Raw genomic sequence first — 15,804 nt, 5'->3', positions numbered from 1 at the left:
GTAGGTTCATCCAAGGAACTTAAGGTAGTAATGATGTTCATAACATCATTCGATTCATACATATAAAGCTATCTTATTCGAAGGTTTAAACTTGTAATCACTAGAACATAGTTTAGTTAATTCTAAACTTGTTCGCAAACAAAAGTTAATCCTTCTAACTTGACTTTTAAAATCAACTAAACACATGTTCTATATCTATATGATATGCTAACTTAATGATTTAAAACCTGGAAACACGAAAAACACCGTAAAACCGGATTTACGCCGTCGTAGTAACACCGCGGGCTGTTTTGGGTTAGTTAATTAAAAACTATGATAAACTTTGATTTAAAAGTTGTTATTCTGAGAAAATGATTTTTATTATGAACATGAAACTATATCCAAAAATTATGGTTAAACTCAAAGTGGAAGTATGTTTTCTAAAATGGTCATCTAGACGTCGTTCTTTCGACTGAAATGACTACCTTTACAAAAACGACTTGTAACTTATTTTTCCGACTAGAAACCTATACTTTTTTTGTTTAGATTCATAAAATAGAGTTCAATATGAAACCATAGCAATTTGATTCACTCAAAACGGATTTAAAATGAAGAAGTTATGGGTAAAACAAGATTGGATAATTTTTCTCATTTTAGCTACGTGAAAATTGGTAACAAATCTATTCCAACCATAACTTAATCAACTTGTATTATATATTATGTAATCTTGAGATACCATAGACACGTATACAATGTTTCGACCTATCATGTCGACACATCTATATATATTTCGGAACAACCATAGACACTCTATATGTGAATGTTGGAGTTAGCTATACAGGGTTGAGGTTGATTCCAAAATATATATAGTTTGAGTTGTGATCAATACTGAGATACGTATACACTGGGTCGTGGATTGATTCAAGATAATATTTATCGATTTATTTCTGTACATCTAACTGTGGACAACTAGTTGTAGGTTACTAACGAGGACAGCTGACTTAATAAACTTAAAACATCAAAATATATTAAAAGTGTTGTAAATATATTTTGAACATACTTTGATATATATGTATATATTGTTATAGGTTCGTGAATCAACCAGTGGCCAAGTCTTACTTCCCGACGAAGTAAAAATCTGTGAAAGTGAGTTATAGTCCCACTTTTAAAATCTAATATTTTTGGGATGAGAATACATACAGGTTTTATAAATGATTTACAAAATAGACACAAGTACGTGAAACTACATTCTATGGTTGAATTATCGAAATCGAATATGCCCCTTTTTATTAAGTCTGGTAATCTAAGAATTAGGGAACAGACACCCTAATTGACGCGAATCCTAAAGATAGATCTATTGGGCCTAACAAACCCCATCCAAAGTACCGGATGCTTTAGTACTTCGAAATTTATATCATATCCGAAGGGTGTCCCGGAATGATGGGGATATTCTTATATATGCATCTTGTTATTGTCGGTTACCAGGTGTTCACCATATGAATGATTTTTATCTCTATGTATGGGATGTGTATTGAAATATGAAATCTTGTGGTCTATTGTTACGATTTGATATATATAGGTTAAACCTATAACTCACCAACATTTTTGTTGACGTTTTAAGCATGTTTATTCTCAGGTGATTATTAAGAGCTTCCGCTGTCGCATACTTAAATAAGGACAAGATTTGGAGTCCATGCTTGTATGATATTGTGTAAAAACTGCATTCAAGAAACTTATTTTCTTGTAACATATTTGTATTGTAAACCATTATGTAATGGTCGTGTGTAAACAGGATATTTTAGATTATCATTATTTGATAATCTACGTAAAGCTTTTTAAACCTTTATTGATGAAATAAAGGTTATGGTTTGTTTAAAAATGAATGCAGTCTTTGAAAAACGTCTCATATAGAGGTCAAAACCTCGCAACGAAATCAATTAATATGGAACGTTTTTAATCAATAAGAACGGGACATTTCATCTTAGTTGCAGAAGTTAATAAAGAATTACTGATGAAAAATCAAGAATCTCGTCCTACCGGTGCGCTAGCATTTCCTGAAGCTAATGCTATTAACAATAATAATAATAATAATAAAAGAAGAAATGCACATGGACGAGGGCGTGGAAGAGGTCGTAGCCATATTGGCCAAAACCATCATCATGGAAATTACCATAACAATAATAAAAATCATAACTATGTTCGAAATCACCCTTATGGTAATGGTCGTGGTGGTGGTCGTGGTCGTGGTGGTCGTGGTGGTCGTGGTCGTGGACAAAGAAATAATAATCCACAAAATTATAAAATCCAAACACCATACAATCCCACAAATCACAATGTTGAAGAAGGCTCTTCAAAGAATGTTGAAGATTCTTGTTACCGATGTGGTAAAATTGGCCACTGGTCTAAAAACTGCCGAACAAATCAGCATTCTGTTAATCGGTATCAAGAATCCCTAAAGGGAAAAGGAAAAGAAGCAAATCTTGTGGATGACCTTGATACAAAAATCACTGAGCCAACTTGTGACTACTTTAATGAATAAATTTCTAATATCTATATATATATATATATATATATATAGATATCCTATTATATGTTCTCGTTAAATAAATGGTTGTAGATTTTCAATCTACACCATATCTAGTTTACTACATATTTCCTTATTATGTGCTATCGTTTGTAACATGTTTTGAATGTAATATATTGATGAATTATATACTCATTATTTGTTTCTCATATTTTTTTTTGAAGTTCATGATGTATACTGCTGGAGTAAAAAATCAGTCAAATGGTGGAGATATTTGTATTGCAGACAGTGGTGCCACTCACACCATACTCAAATCTAAAAAATATTTCACAGACTTGAAAGCAACGGAAGAAACTATACATACTATATCAGGTCCTGTGGACTTAATAAAAGGAATGGGAAAGGCAAAATTCATGTTACCAAATGGTACGAATTTTCTGATAAATAATGCCTTATTTTCTCCCATGTCAAAGAGAAATTTGTTAAGTTTCTCTGACATATACCAAAATGGATATGATTATCAGTCAGTGACAACAGAAAATGAAAAATATTTAAGTATCACTGATAAGAATCGTGTAATTGAAAAACTACCAAGACTTCATTCTGGTTTACATTATACACATATAAATGTACCTGAAGTAAATGTGGTAGTTAAAGAAAAATTATGTGATCCTGTAATGATCAGTTTGTGGCATGAGAGATTAGGTCACCCAGGATCAACAATGATGAAAAGAATAATACAAAATACACATGGATATCCATTGGCGGATCAAAGGATCCCTCATGATGCACTTATCCCATGTACATCATGCTCACTTGGAAAGTTGATAATAAGACCATCACCTCTTAAGGTTGAAAAAGAATCACCAATGTTTCTTGAAAGAATTCAAGGTGATATATGTGGACCAATTCATCCACCATGTGGACCATTTAGATATTTTATGGTTCTAATAGACGCATCTAGTAGATGGTCTCATGTTTGTCTATTATCAAGTCGAAATATGGCATTTGCAAAATTTCTTGCTCAAATTATTAAATTGAGAGCACATTTCCCTGATTATACTATTAAAAGGGTGAGACTAGATAATGCCGGTGAGTTTACGTCTCAAGCATTTAATAACTTTTGCATGTCTATTGGGATTATTGTTGAAACATCCCGTTGCCCATGTGCATACACAAAATGGTTTAGCTGAATCATTAATTAAACGATTGCAGCTAATAGCTAGACCATTGATAATGCGAACAAAACTCCTAGTATCTGTATGGGGCCATGCAATTTTGCATGCTGCATCATTGATTCGCATTAGACCAAGCGAAAGTCATACGTATTCTCCTTTGCAACTTGCTTTTGGTCATCAGCCAAATATTTCCCACCTTAGAACATTTGGTTGTGCGGTTTATGTCCCTATCGCACCACCACAACGCACTAAAATGGGTCCTCAAAGAAGGATGGGAATATATGTTGGATATGAAACATCTTCAATAATAAGATATATTGAACCCATGACGGGTGATGTTTTTACAGCACGTTTTGCTGATTGTCACTTTAATGAAACATTATTCCCTAGATTAGGGGGAGAAATAAAAAATAAAGAAAATGATGTTTCATGGTGTGAACCTCAATTAATGTATCTTGATCCTCGCACAAAAGAATGCGAGATCGAAGTTCAAAAAATAATGCATATGCAAGAACTTGCAAATAAATTGCCTGATGCATTTACAGATACAAAAAGAGTGACTAAATCATATATACCAGCAGCAAATGCTCCAGCTCGAATTGAAATTCCAAAAACTGGCAATAATGTTATTCTTGAGTCTTTGCCACGCCAGAAACGTGGGAGACCAATTGGTTCCAAAGATAAAAATCCTCGGAAAAGAAAATCAGCTGATAATGAGGTAAAAGAAAGTGTTCAAGAATAACTACAAATCAATACTCCTTCTGCAGAGGAGATTGATGATGTCAATACGGAATTTTCAATCAATTACGCACATTCAAAAATATTATGGAACCGAAATGAAATGAAAAATCTTGATGAGATATTTTCATATAATGTTGCATATGACATCATGAATGATGATGATGATCCAGAACCAAAATCTGTCATGGAATGTCAAAATAGACATGATTGGGATCATTGGAAAGGAGCAATACGAGCTGAATTTGAATAACTCAATAAAAGAAAAGTTTTCGGATCTATCATTCTCACACCTAAAGATGTGAAACCTGTGGGATATAGATGGGTTTTTGTGCGAAAAAGAAATGAGAAAAATGAAGTTACAAGGTATAAAGCTAGACTTGTAGCTCAAGGTTTTTCTCAAAGACCGGGAATTGATTATGAGAAAACTTATTCTCCTGTTATGGATGCAATTACTTTTAGATACTTAATCAGCCTGGCAGTTTCTGAAAATTTAGAAATGCATCTCATGGATGTTGTGACTGCTTATCTTTATGGATCACTTGATAGTGATATATATATGAAGATACCTGAAGGATTTAAGGTATCAGAAGCAACCAATGCAAAACCCAAAGAAATGTACTCAATTAAGTTACAAAGGTCTTTATATGGGTTGAAACAATCGGGTCGCATGTGGTATAAACGATTAAGTGATTACTTGATAAGCAAAGGGTATACCAATAATCTTATTTGCCCATGTGTTTTCATTAAGAAAACAACATCCGGATATGTGATCATAGCTGTTTATGTTGATGATCTTAATATCATAGGTACAAATAAAGAGATCCATGAAGCCATTCAACTTCTAAAGAAAGAATTTGAAATGAAAGATCTCGGAAAAACCAAGTATTGCCTTGGTTTACAAATTGAACATATGCCTAATGGTTTACTTGTACATCAAACAACATATACTGAAAAGATTTTAAAACGTTTTAATATGGACAAGGCAAAACCATTAAGTACTCCTATGGTTGTTAGATCACTTAATGTTGACACTGATTCATTTCGTCCCTGTGAAGATCATGAAGATATCCTGGGACCAGAAGTACCATATCTTAGTGCAATTGGAGCTCTTATGTATCTTACAAATTGTACAAGACCTGACATTTCTTTTGCAGTTAATTTGTTGGCAAGGTTCAGCTCAGCTCCTACCAAAAGACACTGGAATGGGATCAAACACATATTTCGATACCTTCGAGGAACTACTGATTTAGGATTATTTTATTCTAACGAATCAAAACAAGATTTGGTTGGTTATGCAGATGCAGGTTATTTATCTGATCCACATAAAGCTAAATCTCAAATGGATATGTATTCCTAAATGGAGGTACCGCAATATCATGGCGTTCTCAAAAACAAACACTTGTTGCAACATCATCAAATCATGCCGAAGTAATTGCATTACATGAAGCCAGTCGGGAATGTTTTTGGTTGAGATCAATGACACAACTCATTACTGATTCTTGTGGACTAGAACGCAATAAAAGTTCAACAACTATCTATGAAGATAATGTAGCTTGCATAACACAGATGAAAGAAGGGTATATCAAAAGTGACCGAACAAAACACATACCCCCTAGATTCTTCTCATACACTCAAAATCTCCTTAAGGACAACCAGATTGAAATGAGATATGTCCAGTCCAGCAAAAACTCTGCTGACCTTTTCACCAAAGCACTTCCAACTGCTATTTTCAGAACACACGTTCATAATATTGGCATGAGGCATGTTCAGAAGATGTAACAACTCAGGCGTTGCCTACTTGAGGGGGAGTCAACTCTATGCTGCACTCTTTTTCCCTTAGCTAAAGTTTTATCCCAAAGGGTTTTTTTAGCAAGGTTTTTAACGAGGCAGTACTAGTTATTCACTAATAAAATTATCATCCAAGGGGGAGTGTTATAAAAGTAATAATTGGATGATAATTTTATTATTATTATAGATATTGCATAGTATATTTTTTTGAGTATAAATAGGTGTATTGAGTTAGAGTTTATTGTATGTATTTTTTGGTTAACAAAAACACTCTCTCTCTCTAGATTCCAAATGCCACCAAACTCTCATTGTACATTTTTCTATAAATAAAAAACCAATTACTCATACCTTTTGTTCAACCTTTATTTTCTCCGTTTTACAGTATCTCTATCTCTATATACCTTCTACAGTCAAGAACCACTAAAGGTAGTTATAAGCCTACTGAATTATAACAATTATTATTATTATTATTATTATTATTATTATTATTATTATTATTATTATTATTATTATTATTATTATTATTATTATTATTATTATTATTATTATTATTATATACTAAATGTCATGGGTTTTTGGTCGTTTCAGTTATTATCCCTATATACTAAATGTCATGGGGTTTTTGGTCGTTTCAGTTATAACGCGATGTCGTTTTGCGTTTGCGTTCACACTACAAAGAGCCCCCAACTTTCGCACAATTTACACATCGCCCCCTCAACTTTACACTTTTTAGGGGTAAAAAATGTAAATATATAATTTTATTAAAATAAAAAAAGCTTATTCCACCCAAATTTATAACGGGCCCGATCATCTTACTCGGTGCGAGTTAAATTTTCCCAAGGCCACCGTTCAACTCGAAAAAATCTCACGAACCCAACGGGACTAACTATATGCGAAACGGAAATCGTTAAAAAAACACTAAATAACGGGCCCTATATTCACGTTCAGTGCGAGTTAAATTTTTCCGAGACCACCTTTCAACTCGAATTAATTTTACGAACACAACGTGACTAACTATACGCGAAACGGATATCGTTAAAAAAATTAAATATTTCGGGCTAAATTACATACATATACATACACGTCCAACAAACAACCCAACCTATTAGATATATTAGGTAACAAACAAGGTATATTCAAATTCGACCGCGCGCCGAATACAACCGCAGCAACGCGCGGTCAAATTTTTTCTAGTTGTTATTAATATTAATATTAAAATATTAAATATTAATTAATATTAATATTAATACCCAGTTGGCTTAAGATGTTTTTACTTACTAGTTAAAGACCCGCGAATTCGCGGGATTCTTTAAAAAGTTTTGTTATAGAAAAGTAGAAACAGATTTTTTATAAGGTATAACGTTATACAGGTAAAGCGTTATATCTATATAATGTTTAAGATCAGCAAAATTTGCGAATTTTGGACATGATTAATTTTTTAAGCAAGACAAAATTTCATATGTTGATATAAATGTTTTCCAATACAAATGTGCATTCATCAAGTCAGTAAGTAAGATGAATTAAGTGATATTGCTATACAAAATTATACAACAGGAAATAGTGGCGTACATGACCCTAACCAGTTTGCCACCTCAAAGACTTAAGATAGAACATGCTCAAATAGTCTTCTTGTTTCTTCATTCATATTTAAATAATAGTCAAAGACCCGCGAATTTGTAAGATTTTAAAAAAAAAATCATTGTAACGGAGTTGTATATAGTATGAACGATGAGTATATTTCATGCGCTATGAGATTAGACATATGAGAGGAGAATTACAATCTCCAAACATATTTATTATAGCGATTTATCTTTGTCGTATCTCTTATTTTGGAGTTCATAATTTCAAATAAAGAAATTACTCGTAAACTCATTTTGAGTTCATGATTATAAATACACTACAGAAATTAGTAAAAACATATGCATATTACATAATACATATGTGACGACCCGGAAATTTCCGACCAAATTTAAACTTGATCTTTATATGTTTCCGACACGATAAGCAAAGTCTGTAAGGTTGAGTCTCAAAAAGTTTGAACTGTTTCATATATTCAACTGACCTTTAACTGTTCCCGACGATTCACGAACAATAAATTGTAAATATATATATATATATATATATATATTAATATATATATATATATATATATATATATATATATATATATTAATTTGAAATATAATATTATATATATATATATATATATATATATATATATATATATATATTAATTTGAAATATAATATTATATGAGTTAATTAATTTTGTAAATAAAATAATATAAGATATAATAAAATTTATTATTAAAATGAATATATATATATATATATATATATATATATATATATATATATATATATATATATATAAGTATGTTGAATATATAGATATGGTTTCGAATTTATTTAATAAACGATAGTAACATTTCTTTGTCATTCGATTGTTATTAAACTAATTTAAAACAAACTTATGAAGGATAAATTATATTACTGTATGATACTTTAACTTTATTTAAACTTCATATATAATCCTCACAAGATGTATACTACGGAGTACTTTGGATAGAGATTTATTTAGGTATGTATATATCCTTATGGTTGCTTTCGGTTTTTAAATTTAGAATAGAATGTCGACAGAGTATAACAACATATTAAAAGTTACGGTGTGAATGCGAAGAGATAAACTCAACATGTGAATGGCCTTATATCTCCATGTGAGAGTAAATTTTATTTTAAATATATTTCAGTTTAACCATCAAACACACCCACACGTAAGATCTCTATCTTTACATTATTACTCTGATATTATTATTATTATTATCATCTATTATTACTATTATTATTATTATTATTATTATTATTATTAGTATTTTTATCATTTTTAATAATTAATAATATTAACAAATATTATTATTATTAATATATTTAATAAATAAATAAATAAATTATAAAGATAGATATTTATGCAAATATGTTTCACATCACAATCAATTTGCTTTTGTTAATTTCCCGTGTTCAATTGTCGTAAAGCAAAAAGGGTAAAAAAATCTATTAAAGCTGGGTCCAGTGTGATTGAGGTAATCGACCAGTTTCTGGTTGGATTGAGAATATATCTGTATGTAATTATTTATATATTTGTACATTTATCTGTATGAGTTTTAGGAATCAAACAACCACAACCCTTCTTTCTATCCCCCTCTCTCTTCTTCAAACCGTAAGACATCATCACCAATTTGAACTCCCCTTCTATTTACTGTCAATCGATATCAACCCAACACCACACTCACTGTTACAGCCCAGTCATTTTAAACTGCTATTCGAGCAGCCCAAGATCATTTATCAACGATATTCTTTTCAACTACTGTTCCCATTTGACAAATCATAACCATCATCTTCTTGTTCGAATTATACACACCTGTTACTATTGCAGGTTCGATAATCCATCACCACCTTAAACCCACTTCATTAACCATCACCTTCAAAAATCCAAATCGCCACCTCTACTTGTCTACTGTGACTACTACCGCTGCAGTCTACTATTTCAATTATTATTGCTGCTATTTACATGTTGTGAACCAACCTCATACCAGCCACCATAAACGCACTGATTTATATTCCAGGTGCAGGTGCTTGCATTTCTTTTTGTTTCTTTTTGTTCAGACACCAAACCAAACATTACTGCAGAAGTAATTTTTATTTCTGCTGCAGTTCACCTAAACCAATATTTTTTTTTTACTTGTATCGTTGCTACTGTGTTGCTGAATATCCTTCGATCACATTACCACCAAACCAAGAGAACCCCACGGGTAATTTAATTATAATATTATTGTTTCTACTTCTATCGTTCGATTGTACCAAGAACAAACCCACCACCTATCTCTCCTCTTTCTCTCTTAAATCGTTTTCTATCTTATTCATAAGTCGAAAACCCACTTGTTTTGTTCATCAATGGTTTTAACCAATTGATTATGTAAAAGAAGAGAATAAGATAGTAAGAAAAGTGAAATGAAAAGAAACGATGGTCAGTGGGCATGGGTCAGTGTCAATTCCCTACCACATGTAACGTTACCCCACTTTGTCCTTCACCAACTCCACTACTGTAGTTGCTTGTATTTCTATCATGATATACCTGTTGGAATTTAAAATGCATTAACTAAATAAGAGACAAGATGTTGTGCATGTGGGATAAATTCGGCACTTCATGGCCGACCCATTTTGCAATTTGATGATTGAATACATTTTTTTATGATAAAGGTTATGAACATGATGATTGAAACGCCCCGTCCTAATCCATCCGGACGAAGTCCATATTGATTATAAACGATTCATAATAGTTGATTACATCGCGAGGTACTTGACCTCTAAATGATACATTTTACAAACATTGCATTCGTTTTTAAAATACAAACTTTCATTACATTGAAATTTGACAGGTATGCATACCATTTCATAATATCCAACTATAGATGACCTAATCCATCATTTACTTAATAATCTCTAATGAACTTCAATGACTCGAATGCAACGTCTTTTGAAATATGTCATGAATGACTCCAAGTAATATCTCTAATATGAGCAAATGCACAGCAGAAGATTTCTTTCGTACCTGAGAATAAACATGCTTTAAGTGTCAATCAAAAGGTTGGTGAGTTCATTAGTTTATCATAACAATCATTTCCATCATTTTAATAGACCACAAGATTTCCATTTCTCATAAATATTCGTCCCATACATAGAGACAAAAATATCATTCATATGGATTGAACACCTGGTAACCGACATTCACAATATGCATATAAGAATATCCCCATCATTCCGGGATCCTCCTTCGAACATGATATAAATTTCGAAGTACTAAAGCATCCGGTACTTTGGATGGGGCTTGTTGGGCCCGATAGATCTATCTTTAGAGTTCGCGTCAATTAGGGTGTCTGTTCCCTAATTCTTAGATTACCAGACTTAATAAAAAGGGGCATATTCGATTTCGATCATTCAACCATATAATGTAGTTTCGATTATTTGTGTCTATTTCATAAAACAGTTATAAAAGCAGCGCATGTATTCTCAGTCCCAAAAATATATATTGCAAAAGCATTTAAAAAAAAGGGAGTAATGAAACTCACGCATATAAATATTGTAAAACAGTTATTAAAACAGTGCATGTATTCTCAGCCCAAAATGTAATGAGTAAAAGGGAGCAAATGAAACTCACGCATATAAATATTGTAAAACAGTTATTAAAACAGTGCATGTATTCTCAGCCCAAAATGTAATGAGTAAAAGGGAGCAAATGAAACTCACCTAATGTATTTTGTAGTAAAAATACATATAACGACATTAAACAACTGAACAATGCAGGGTTGGTCTCGAATTCACGAACCTATAACATTTGCATATATATTAACACATATTCTATTTAATCAACTAAATTTACTTATATTTATAATTTATTAAACTTAGTATCTTTAAATATAATTATACTTATAATAAATATACGATTTATAATTTAATTAAAGTTTTATCAATATAAATGTTAATATATTAGTTAAAAATATATTAGTATGTAATATTAGTTGACTTGTAATATATTTTTATATAGATAATATTTGTTTGTTAAAAATAATAATTATAATAACACTAAAAATAATAATAGTAATGATAATAATAAAAATGATAATACTTTTAATAATAATGATAATACTAATAATAAAATGATAAAAATAATAGTAATAATAATAATAATAATGTTGGTAATGATAAAAAAATATAATAGTACTTATAATGTTAATGAAAGTGATAATTTTAATAAAATACTTTTGTTAATAATAATAATTTCAAAAATGATAATTTTAAGGACAATACTAATAATAATAATAATAATAATAATAATAATAATAATAATAATAATAATAATAATAATAATAATAATAATAATAAAAGTGATTACTACCTGAAAAGCTTTTCCTAAAAAAAAATGCCTAAGACAGGGCTCGAACACAAGACCTCTCGCCTAACACAACAACACCCAAACCATTCCTCAAATTCTGTTTTTCTTTTATATCTTCTATCTCATAAATAATTAACTCGTTCCTTTCTGTTTCAATTTCTCCTTCTTCTTTTAGAGAAAAAAAAATATGCTGCAGACCAAGATTGAACCTATGACCTCCTGTTAACCCAACATTCACTCAGACCACTCCTCTGTCCGATTCCTTCTGGATTACTTCACAACCAAACTTATTTAACTAATAATTTCATTTTCACCTTCTTCCTAGGAAGCCCAATTAATAACCCAACCAGGAAACGGCCCAATAATTTGATAACAGGATCACGGCCCAACTGATGAATTGGATTTCAGTCCAATAAAACCATCGTGGCCCGAGATGTAATTAGGTTTTGGTGTCCAGGAAATTCCACGAATAGCAAAGATCGATTGAGAACAAAAATTTAAAAAAAAAATTCGGTTCCTATCGCTGTATCACCACATCGATCAATTTCATCATCATTCTTTATTTTAATCCTCCTAATAAAAGAATCAATAAAGCTACCAATTTTGTGACCCATAATTGTCGGTAAAAGAAAAATAGTAGCAGCCACTAGTTATTTGTTTAAACTAATACAAAAATCCAACAGCATTTCTACTTTAGCTTGGACAAAAAAAATGGGGTGGGGTTCGATCAAAAAGGAAACAGAAGAGAAGTTATATGCAGCATTCATTCGTCTCCTTTTTATTCACCAACTTCTTTTATCACTTCACCAACTAATACATAATCGCTATCTAGTTCATTGCTTATCATCATTCTTATAGTCTTCGTTAATCAGAAACACAAAAAGAAAACGCAGCAACTCGTGAATTTACAGAGAGAGATAAGAGTGAGAGGATAGATGGTGGTGGTAAGGTGGCGTAATATGATGGTGTTTGGTTGTAGTTTGTAGGTGATGATATTTGATCTTGGTTAGCAAGTTGTAATAACGAAGGTGAGTTCATGAATTGAATAGGGTGTGTGTGTTGGGTTTGTTGACAGAAACAAATGAGGAAGGAAGAAGTTTGTGTGCAATCTATTTCGCTTATGAGGTGGACGGTGTCGGTTAAATGGTGGTGTTGGTTGTGTTTGTTTAAAGAAAAGAAACTTTGGTATCGATTAATTAGATGGGTTGCAGGGAGTAAGGTGAAGGTGGTTCAAGACGGATCAACGAAGAGAAGGAAAAAAAAATATATAGAGATGTTGATGTTTATGGTTGTGGTAGTGATCAAGGTGACGGATGGTGGTTGCATGATCATACGAAAGAAGAAGAAAAAAAAATGAAGGTTTGTATAATTGGTTTTCTTATGTGCATGTGTATGTATTTATATATATATATATAAAGAGAAAGTGATTAGTGGTGGTTATCATTGGTTGCAAAAACGACTAGGTGAGCAAGAGACTTCGGTGGTTAATGGCCGACGGTTGTGACTAAGATGGTTGGGTTGTGGTTATTGAAGATGGCTCACGAAAATGAAAAAGAAACAAGGAGGAGAGAAAGAGAAGGTGGTGACTCTCAAAGATTGTATACGCCTGATTGAAATAGAAATTGATTTGATCATACTTGTTTTCTTGTGACAAATGGGTCAACAGATTAAACAGGAGCAGAGAAAAAATGAATCAATAAAAATATAAGGTTGATAAAGACCCTAAACTGATTTTGGAATTCAGTGTTTGGTTTGATTTGTTTTGTCAACTTGATAGAATATAGATTGATAAGGATATGTAACAAATTGAATTTGTCTGTTGTCTTTGGATTGAATCTTAATTGTACTAGTTGAATGTGATGTCTAACAAAATAGAAGATAGAAACAAAATCAAATAAAGCAGGATCGTACTATATATTTGATTTGAATAAAATACATAAACTTTATTCTATAATTATTATTAATAATTAATGTTAATTAATATTAATAAAAATAATAATATTACTTTTAATATTTTTTAAGAATATGATAATAATTGTTAATAATAATTATATTATTAATAATAATCATGGTATTTTTTGTAGATTAATAACAATATTATCAAATTAGTAACCTTAATGATAAATGTAAAAATAATATTATGTGATAATAAGTTGTATCTTAGTAATAATAAATTTTAATAATAATGATTCTTAATGGTATTGATAATAATAAAGATATAAAAATTATTTGTTTTAAATTTTATGTCAAAGTATTATATATTAAGATAACTGTATTATTATAACTATTGATATTTATTTTAATGATAATAATAAGAGTAATAATGGCAAACATTAACATGATAACTAAATCTCTTAATTTTTCAATAATATATTTAATTTATAATATATAAGTATTTACCTGTATAGTTATTTATATCTACATTTCTATTTACGGTTTAAGGTTCGTGAATCGTCGAGAATGGTCGAAAGTCAAACGAATATATAGAACAGTTCAAAATATTTGTGACTCAATATTACAGACTTTGCTTATCGTGTCGAAATCATATAAGATTAAGTTTAAATTTGGTCAGAAATTCCCGGGTCATCACAGTACCTACCCGTTAAAGAAATTTCGTCCCGAAATTTGAGTGAGGTGGTCATGGCTAACAATAAAAATGTTTTCATGACGAATATGAGTTGATAAATTGAGTTTTATCATCATTGAGTAATATGGATAAAAATAATTCGATTATTCGAAGAGTACGAATGAAACTATCACAAAAGATTGAAATAGGAAAAGTAAAGATTTGTCTTAACTTTTGACAGAGTTAGGGTTGAATTTAGAAAATAAGGTGCGTCTTAACTTTTGACGTAGTCTGGTTTGAATTCCGAAATTCAAGGGATATAAAGAAAATCTTCGAAATCTAAAAGATTTTATTCTTCAACGAATAAGGAAATTAAGATCTCTATAATTAAATACGATGATCTACCTCGATTACTCTATCTGATATTTCCATTATAAATTAAACTCTTCCATTCCATTATTCTCACCATTCCTATACTTTCTTTCTTAGTTCATACATCCAAAAGATTGTAAAAATGCTTAATCCAGTTCTAATCCTTGATATTTTTCTAATTATCATTTCTGTCATCCTTCTTTTCAATCTTCCATCAGAAGAATCTGTTTAATTCTACTATTACCTTGGGGTGATACTATTCTTAATTATACCGTATCTTTATATTGCTATTCGTATTAATATCCATGGTTTGTAACCTCCGTGTTATTATTGGGCTTTATATTTTCTCTTATATTTCGAAGTCCTCATTTATGTTTTCTATAATCATTGTCATCCCAAGATAATACTCCCCCTATTTGCTGCGATTTATACTCCAATTTCTATTTCGGAGCTTTGTCCCTTCGTTTCTTCTTATTGTGATTGGGCATCTCTTGTAATGGTCCAGAATTCGTAGATATAAGTTTCCGAATGAACATTGTTAATGTCTTAAGAAAGAAACGGTAATAGCACAATTTGACTTGTCAAATTACTAGAATTCAAGGAAAGATAGGACTATCAAGAAAAATATGTTCCTGATATGTTTATAGATTAGACAGAATGTGAGAGTTGTGTAACATGGCACATGATGAGGGTGTGATCTACTGTGA

The sequence above is a fragment of the Rutidosis leptorrhynchoides genome, chromosome 2, assembly GCF_046630445.1.
Source record: "Rutidosis leptorrhynchoides isolate AG116_Rl617_1_P2 chromosome 2, CSIRO_AGI_Rlap_v1, whole genome shotgun sequence".
NCBI lineage: Eukaryota > Viridiplantae > Streptophyta > Magnoliopsida > Asterales > Asteraceae > Rutidosis > Rutidosis leptorrhynchoides.
Note: the sequence above shows the minus strand (reverse complement) of the source record.